The 7,944-nt window shown below is 38.9% G+C and overlaps 1 long non-coding RNA gene across 1 annotated transcript; it reads left to right on the forward strand.

The window, feature by feature from the left end:
• Positions 1 to 371: 371 nt before the first annotated feature.
• LOC143974553 (uncharacterized) lies at positions 372 to 6,834 on the forward strand. The gene is made up of 2 exons (XR_013272242.1): positions 372 to 452; positions 2,496 to 6,834. It is a non-coding gene; the product is annotated as an uncharacterized LOC143974553 (long non-coding RNA).
• The last annotated feature ends 1,110 nt before the right edge of the window (positions 6,835 to 7,944 follow it).

The raw sequence follows: 7,944 nt of genomic DNA on the forward strand, positions 1-7,944 counted from the left end.
ATCATCTAGCACTTTTCTCCCCAGCATTATGTCCCTGAATTGCTCATTCCATTCATTGGATTTCAGTTCTTTCAGCTCAGCCTTATATGTGGGTGATACCTAGGACAGTCTGCTGTTTTCAGGAAGCTATCTATGTACAGACCCTCCCATCAGTCATAATCTGCCTGCATTGCATAGAGATGCCTAGAGATCCTGTGATGGTATCGCTGGGTCTAAAATAATGCAATGAATAGGAAATGTTTTATTTGAAACGTTCATTAACCTGTTGATTAAGGGGGAAGGGAGGGACATGAGAAGGTAAAATATAAGCAGATTAAACTTCATCTTTAATTAATAACTGAAGTTACAGTAAACCTGTATTCTTCTTCCAGAATAACACTAAGGAATGACAATGAAGTATGTATTGATCCAAAAGCAAGGTGGTTTTCGGTTCTTCTACCCAAGCTGTACCAGTAAGTTTGTCTGCTTAGATATTCAATCAATTCATAGAAAGTGGTCAATTGTAATTATACTTACAAAGGTATAACATTCCACAGTAACTGATAGTTTTCATTTAACAACTGACATAAGTCAGCCAAGCAAGACTGGGAAGAATATGGAATTTCCATCTGATGAGCCACGTTGGCACAGCTTGTAATAAAAACCTGACAGGAATTAAAACCCATCCACTCACTTTATCCTAACCTAACAAAACCCATGTCATGTTTCTATTTCTGTTTTTATTCCCTCTAGATAGATTTACCATTGTTATTTCTCCTAGTGACCATTATCCCTGGAACTAAAATGATGGAAAAATCCAAAATTTTAGGTTGTCCCCAAATCCAGAATATAGGGAAATCGTTTTTTTCCCAATAGTGTTTATTGTTTTTTGAAACAAATGTTCACATGCAAGATAGAACATATGTTTTTACATGTTCCATATCGTAAACAAGCATTGCACAATGTTTTTCACAAACCCAAACCTGGGTTTGTTTAAATCTCAGAGGAGAGCGGGCAGTGCCTGTGTCTGCTCTGTATAAGCGGAGCGGCCATCCGCTTGCTCAGCTGGTATCAACGAAAAGATTCCTCGCTGAGCAGGTGGACTCCAACAGAGCCCGTCCTGTGTGAGGGGGCTGTAAATCTCATAGTTACATAGTTAGTCTGGTTGAAAAAAAGACACAAGTCCATTTAGTTTAACCAATAAAAGGGGGGAAAAAGTGGGGGGGGGAATCATAGATAAAATATATATCATACAATCCCTATACCCACAGTTAATCCAGAGGAAGGCAAAAAAAAAAACAGCAGAGGATGAACCAATTTGCTACAGCAGGGGAAAAATTGCTTCCTGATCCCCCAAGAGGCAATTGGATGAGAGGATCTCATGAGGGAAAAATCTTTCAATAGGGAAACTTGTTCCAGTGACAGCTGACGTACCTCACTTTAGAGGTCAACAAACAGTTTTAACTTCCCTTATACTATATAAATGTTTTAGCTTTAGATAGACTATCTACTGGCATTTAGGTTGTCCAAGGTACAGATTTGCCCTAGTTTCATGTTACGTGATTTACTTTTCCCCAGAATATTATAAAGACCTTTACCTTAGCCCTTTGAACCCATGTAATGATTTGGTGTTTTAAAAAATGTGTGGTAAAAAATACTCAGAAAATTACTCAAAAAATTAATAATAATAATAATAAAAGCTGCACCAAAACATCAGTGATCTCTCACTAGTACAAATGTAAAAAAAACTATATATATTATTAGTGTGCTAATATCAATACTCAATAAATACTATTTAATCAAAAATCAGTAATCGTGTAAATAAATTGATAAAAAATAACCGTATATGTGAATAAATAAATTAAATGTGAATTATAAATAAATGAAATTAATTCTTCATAAATAAATACACCTTGTACATAAATAGATAAATATAAATATAAATTGATATTTCTTAATTAATACCTTCCGTGCATATAAAAAACTCCTCCTGATGGGATAAATGAATCCGGAATCTGATCACATACACCGCCTTTATCTGTGTGTGATCAGATTCAGTTCTGATTAAAGTGTAGATTACATTTCTGATTAATACATTGATAATTGATACAGGAGCTGTATGTGATCAGATTTGGGATTCATTTATCCCATCAGGGGGAGTCTTTTATACGCACGGAAGGTATTAATTAAGAAATATCAATTTATATTTATCTATTTATGTACAAGGTGTATTTATTTATGGAGAATTAATTAATTTAATTTATAATTCACATTTAATTTATTTATTCACATATTCAGTTATTTTTTATCAATTTATTTACACAATTACTGATTTTTATCACACAAGTATTTATTGAGTATTGATATTAGCGCACTAATAATATATATAATTATGGCACAATTATGAACAATTATGAATCAGTTTATTTCCATCAACAACATGATGGGCAGCTTTAAATTGGATTTAGGGTGACACAAAGCATTGCCTTTAATATACATTTTATTCTGTTTAACAGGCATGTGAAGCAGGGGAGCAAGAAAATGGACAAACAACCATGGAAACTCCATATTCAGACTACAATGTGTGATCACTGCTTACAGTGAGGTGTAGGCTACCTCTTCAAGTGCACAGTCATGTATAAAAGCGTAAAAAAGGCTTCAGCTTGAATTAAAATTACAACTTTATGCACTCCTCAGTAAAAACCAGCAATCAATCTTTCAGTTTACATGTTTCAGGCTGTATAAACTCTTGTGCCCTGTATACACGGTCGGACATCCTGACGACAAAATCCGTCTGATTTTTTCCGACGGATTTTGGCCCAAACTTGTCTTGCATACACACGGCCGCACAAAGTTGTCGGAAAATCTAATCGTTCTGAACACGGTGACGAAGAACACGTACGACGGAGCTATAAAGAGGGCAGTAGCCAATAGCTTTTGTCTCGTAATTTATTCTGAGCTTGCATGGCACTTTGTCCGTCAGAATTGTCTTATCGGATTATCGGATTTTGTTGTTGGAAAATTTTAGATCCTGCTCTCATACTTTGTATGTCGGAAATTCCAACGGAAAAAGTCAGATGGAGCCCACACACGATCGGATTTTCCAACAAGACCCAATCGCACATTTTCCGTTGGAAAGTCTGACCGTGTGTACAGGGCATTGCTACATAGGTAGCAACCTATGAGTAGGGGTTATATAGTACAAATAGTGTAAGCAAGGCCACAAGTAGTTGGTTTTAAATGAAGATGAAACAAACATTGTCAATTTATTCAGGTGGACTAGTGGTGTCCTTTCTGCTTTTATTCATATACAAACTTTATATGAAAACTGCATTTTAATGTATTTAATGCTAAAGCAAAAAAATATGTTTTTACAAAAAAATTGCATTAAAGATATTTGTACAATTAAATAATTTCTGGGCAAATGTAGGTGTAGATCTAAAAGGGAAGTTGAATAAGCAGGCACAACTTAACTTCCAACTTTCTAAGATGGGAAAGAGGGCCACATTTCAGTGCAAGTAATGTAGGCAAAGGATACACCCCTGCCATTCCCCTGTGATAAACTAATATGCAAAAAATAATTAGGCAAATCCACAAGGGCTTATTTTCTCCTCTATTTCCTTTATACTTTGTTTTCAAATTAACAATATAAATTAAGCTTTTCATCCAACCTATAGACTATTATAACACTTATAACACTAGAAGCAACAGGGTAAACACAATTTTTTTTAAATTCAAGCAAACCAGGTTTTGAAACTATATAAATCAAAGAAATTTGAATTTAATATGAGCTACTGTGAATATATATTTTATACAGAATTTAAAAAATCAATGTATCATGATAGGATTGAATTTCAAATTTGTTCAAAAAAATGCATGCTCCCAGAAGCTGCTAATCTGCTAGCTTCATTAGTAAAATGTAAGGTCAATAATTATGTTACACAAGAGCTATTGCATAACGTGGATTATTATAGCAGCTTCAAGTAAAAAGCTGAAAGGAACTGTAAAATATAGTAACAGCTTAGACAAGCTGCTTTAAAGTTGTAGGATCAAGATTATTTATTACATAATCAGATTGGGAGGCAATTGACTTTACAGCTTTCTAGTTATATGAACATACCAGGGTTGGGGCGCGTGTCTATTTCAGGGGAATTGTCAGAAGTTATTATAAATAGTTTTGTACACGGTGATGGTGCAAAGAAAAGGTGCTGTAGTAGTAAGACCCCTTTCACACTGGGGCACTTTGCAGGCGATACAGCGCTAATAATAGCGCCTGCAAAGCGCCCTGAAAGAGCCGCTGCTGTCTCTCCAGTGTGAAAGCCCCGGGGGCTTTCACACTGGAGCAGTGTGCTAGCAGGACGCTAAAAAAAGTCCTGCTAGCAGGATCTTTGGAGGGGTGAACGAGCGACGTATACATCGATCCTTCACCGCTCCTGCCCATTAAAATCAATGGAGCAGCGTGACTATACCGCCGCCATGGCGCTGCTGCAGCAGCTCTTTGCTGTGGTTTTAACCCTTTCTCGGCTGGTTTTTAACCCTTTCTCGGCCACTAGTGGGGGGTAAAAGTGCCCTGCTAGCGGCCGAATAGCGCCGTGAAATTGACAGTAAATTGCCGCTAAAAATAGCAGCGCTTTACCGCTGACGCACACACCGCCCCAGTATGAAAGGGGTGTTTGTGTCTTTTTTTTTCAGATGTACTAATACACTATATCATTTTTAACATTTTGACCTAGCTGATCAACTGAATGATCACTTTAAAAAATTATGATTTTGTAATAATGGCATTTGTGTGTTGTTCTCAAAACAACACTTTTTTCTCATTCTACACAATCTGAAAGTCCATCTCTGACTCCTCCTGCCTTATATACCAATGCCATAAACATGCTTGCTGGGCAGTTGATCTTTAGCAATACATGACCAGTGTAGATCAGATGTCCCCAACTTTCCTTTTTCCTGCCCGGCCATAAGTACTCACCCCACCCCATCTAATTACCTAGATTAAAGCGGGAGTCCACCGGGAGTCCACCGGGAGTCCACCGGGAGTCCACCGGGAGTCCACCGGGAGTCCACCGGGAGTCCACCGGGACTCCGCGTTTTTTTTTTTTTTTAAAAGCCAGCAGCTACAAATACTGCAGCTGCTGACTTTTAAATAGTGACACTTACCTGTCCAGCGCGCCCGCGATGTCGGCACCCGAAGCCGATCGCTCGCTCGTGCCGCCGCCATCTTGGGTATGGGAATCAGGAAATGGAGCCTTTCGGCTTCATTTCCCGGTTCCCTACTGCGCATGTGCGAGCCGCGCGGCGCAATCCGGACGGTCCCCGCTGCCTCTGGGAGCTGTGTGTTTCCCAGCAGGCAGCGGGGCACTTGCTGAAGGGGGCAGGCGCTTGCGGAAAGGGGCGTAACGTACGCCCCTTTCCGCAGAGAGCTAGCCCGGAAGTGGGTGCAGTTACCTGGATTATCCAGGTAACTGCACCCCCCTCCCCCCTGAAAGGTGCCGATTGTGGCGCCGGAGGGGGGGGGCATTCCGATGAGCGGAGGTCCATTTTAGGGTGGACCTCCGCTTTAACGAGACCAGACATGAAATGGAGTACAAATGGCCATAGCAACCTTTTTATTAACAAACACTTATTCAAATAGCATTCTTTACATCAATATCTGAAACCAAAGAAAAAGTGCTCAGGCCTATTAATCTATGACGGCAACCCCAAAATTCCAAAACATATTCCTCTGCTGCCCTTCGGGACCTTTACCATGGTAAGGCTTCCAGCCGTGACACACCAGCTTGGAGACAACCCTACTACCCGCAGTGCAACCATTACCCTATTCCAGCTAAACACATATTAACTGGAATCGACCAGAGGGGCACATACCACCAATGAGTCCCCCACACTTCCATCTCATAATTAATTTCTTACACTGTCACAGACCAAACTACCGCCATCCGATCAACTGCCATAACTTCCCTGTTCATTCCACACCTGCAAATAAAGAAAAACAGACAAACAGACAACACATAGGGAGGGTGGGTGGTAAACTGCCTGCTTCTTCACCTGCTGACCCTCCAATAATGCCGGAGAGCCCCGCCTCCCCCTTAAGTAAACTATCAGGCCGCTCCTTTTCCTGCTTTTCCCAGCCAATCCTCTATTTTTCCTACTTCTACAACTTTAACTTCCTTAACCCCTTCATTGCCTCCCATTCTCACTCTGTCATGCCGGACCTTCACTATTTTCATTACATTACTATCGCTCCGGGCCTCGCTGCAGTGATGCCTTACACTTATTGAAGAATGTGATGCACTTGCTTGTATTTGACAGATGCATGTGCATACCTGCCTCAGTCTTGTAGGTACACACAAATTCAGAAGTTAATCCCCCTTTCTTATGGTCTTATCTTGTTTCTGATTAAATGTCTCCTCACCCCACAAAATCGGATGAGCAGGGGTTTTAGATCTAAATAAAATTTACAGTGCAGTTTGGATTATTTTTTCCTTTTTTTTTCTTTAACTTGCAGTGCTTCAGAGGGAATGTAGACAAACCCTATAATTTTAACTAATCTGTGTTTTTATTGCAGTCTACTTTTGTCACTACATGCTTACATTTATCTAATATATTTGTGATTGTGAATACCTGAAAAATATATCTATATGCAATCAAGGAGCAGAATAGTTAATTTTATTGTCTGTTGATATATTTATAAGCAAAAAATAGTCAACTGATAGCATATAATTATAGTGTACAACCACCACAATGTTAAACCAATCACTCTTTTAGACACCCTAAGCCTGCAAATGAAATGTTCTGACATTGATAACTTACCTTTTGTAATTTTGAAAAAATTAAATCTTTTAAAACAGATGTCAAGCGTGTAGTGTTGTCTGTTCCTGCCAATGTTAATCTCACATTTAACATACCCATATATGTATGGTACTGATACTCTTTTCAAATCATGGTAACACTTTTTTATTATACCTGATAGTGGCAAACACTAATAATTGCTGTAACTCTGTAAAGTGTAAAGAAATTAATGGAAAAATTGAGTGTTTAGTGTCTACTACTAGACCCAGTATGTCCAGTTCAAACTCAAGCTGTACTATCAAAACAAATACTGTTATTCTTCCATTATTATATAGGCCAAATCTTGTGGCCACTTTTATTAGTAATTACATTCTCATACCAAATAATAAAATAAGATAAAAACCAAAAATGTTTTGAAAATTGAATCCTTACCAAGTGACATGAGACCAAAGATCTCAGTATAGGCAAATCTAGGAAACAACACAGGCATGGCAGATTTTGAAAGATAAGATTGCTTACAGAATAAAAAGTGAAACGAATAACCTATACTTTTTTAGGCACCAATAGTACTACACAAACCCCCGCTACCATATTTAATAAGCCTTAGGGGGGCTACATCTTGGAGAAGGCTTATGGAGTGACCATATTGGAGTAAACGCTGCCATTATGAAGAAGTCTTCCGGGGGGGCACCTCCCCTTTCTCACCATCTATAACCTTGTAGCAATATAGATGAAAAAAATCTCTATCTCATCGGCATGCCCAAACGACCCCACATAGGCATCAGGCAAATGAGACGGGAACTCCATCTATACGACCAGGGATCATGGTTGAAATACAAACCATATACATATAAGTATAACAGGAATTTGCATATCCATTTATAAATAAATCTAGTTCAAACTATGACCCCAACACATGAGTGGAAAATCTATCTAAACATTCTGTTTAAAACTAGACATGTGCGATTCGTTTCGTACGAATTTCCCAAAATTCGTACGTTCGGGAGGATCCGAAATATGAATTGCCGTGTGTCCGAATTCTGTACACAATACGAACTTTTGTTTACAAATTTCGGGTCAGTTGTCGTCATTATGCTTATGTCAGCACAGGGATGGTGGGAGCCCCTCATAATAAGCAGCCCCAGGAGGAGCAGGCGCAAACTGGACCAG

Source organism: Lithobates pipiens, unplaced genomic scaffold (assembly GCF_037356315.1).
Source record: "Lithobates pipiens isolate NorthernLeopardFrog02 unplaced genomic scaffold, aLitPip1_a1.2 Scaffold_13, whole genome shotgun sequence".
In the NCBI taxonomy this organism is placed as follows: Eukaryota; Metazoa; Chordata; class Amphibia; order Anura; family Ranidae; genus Lithobates; species Lithobates pipiens.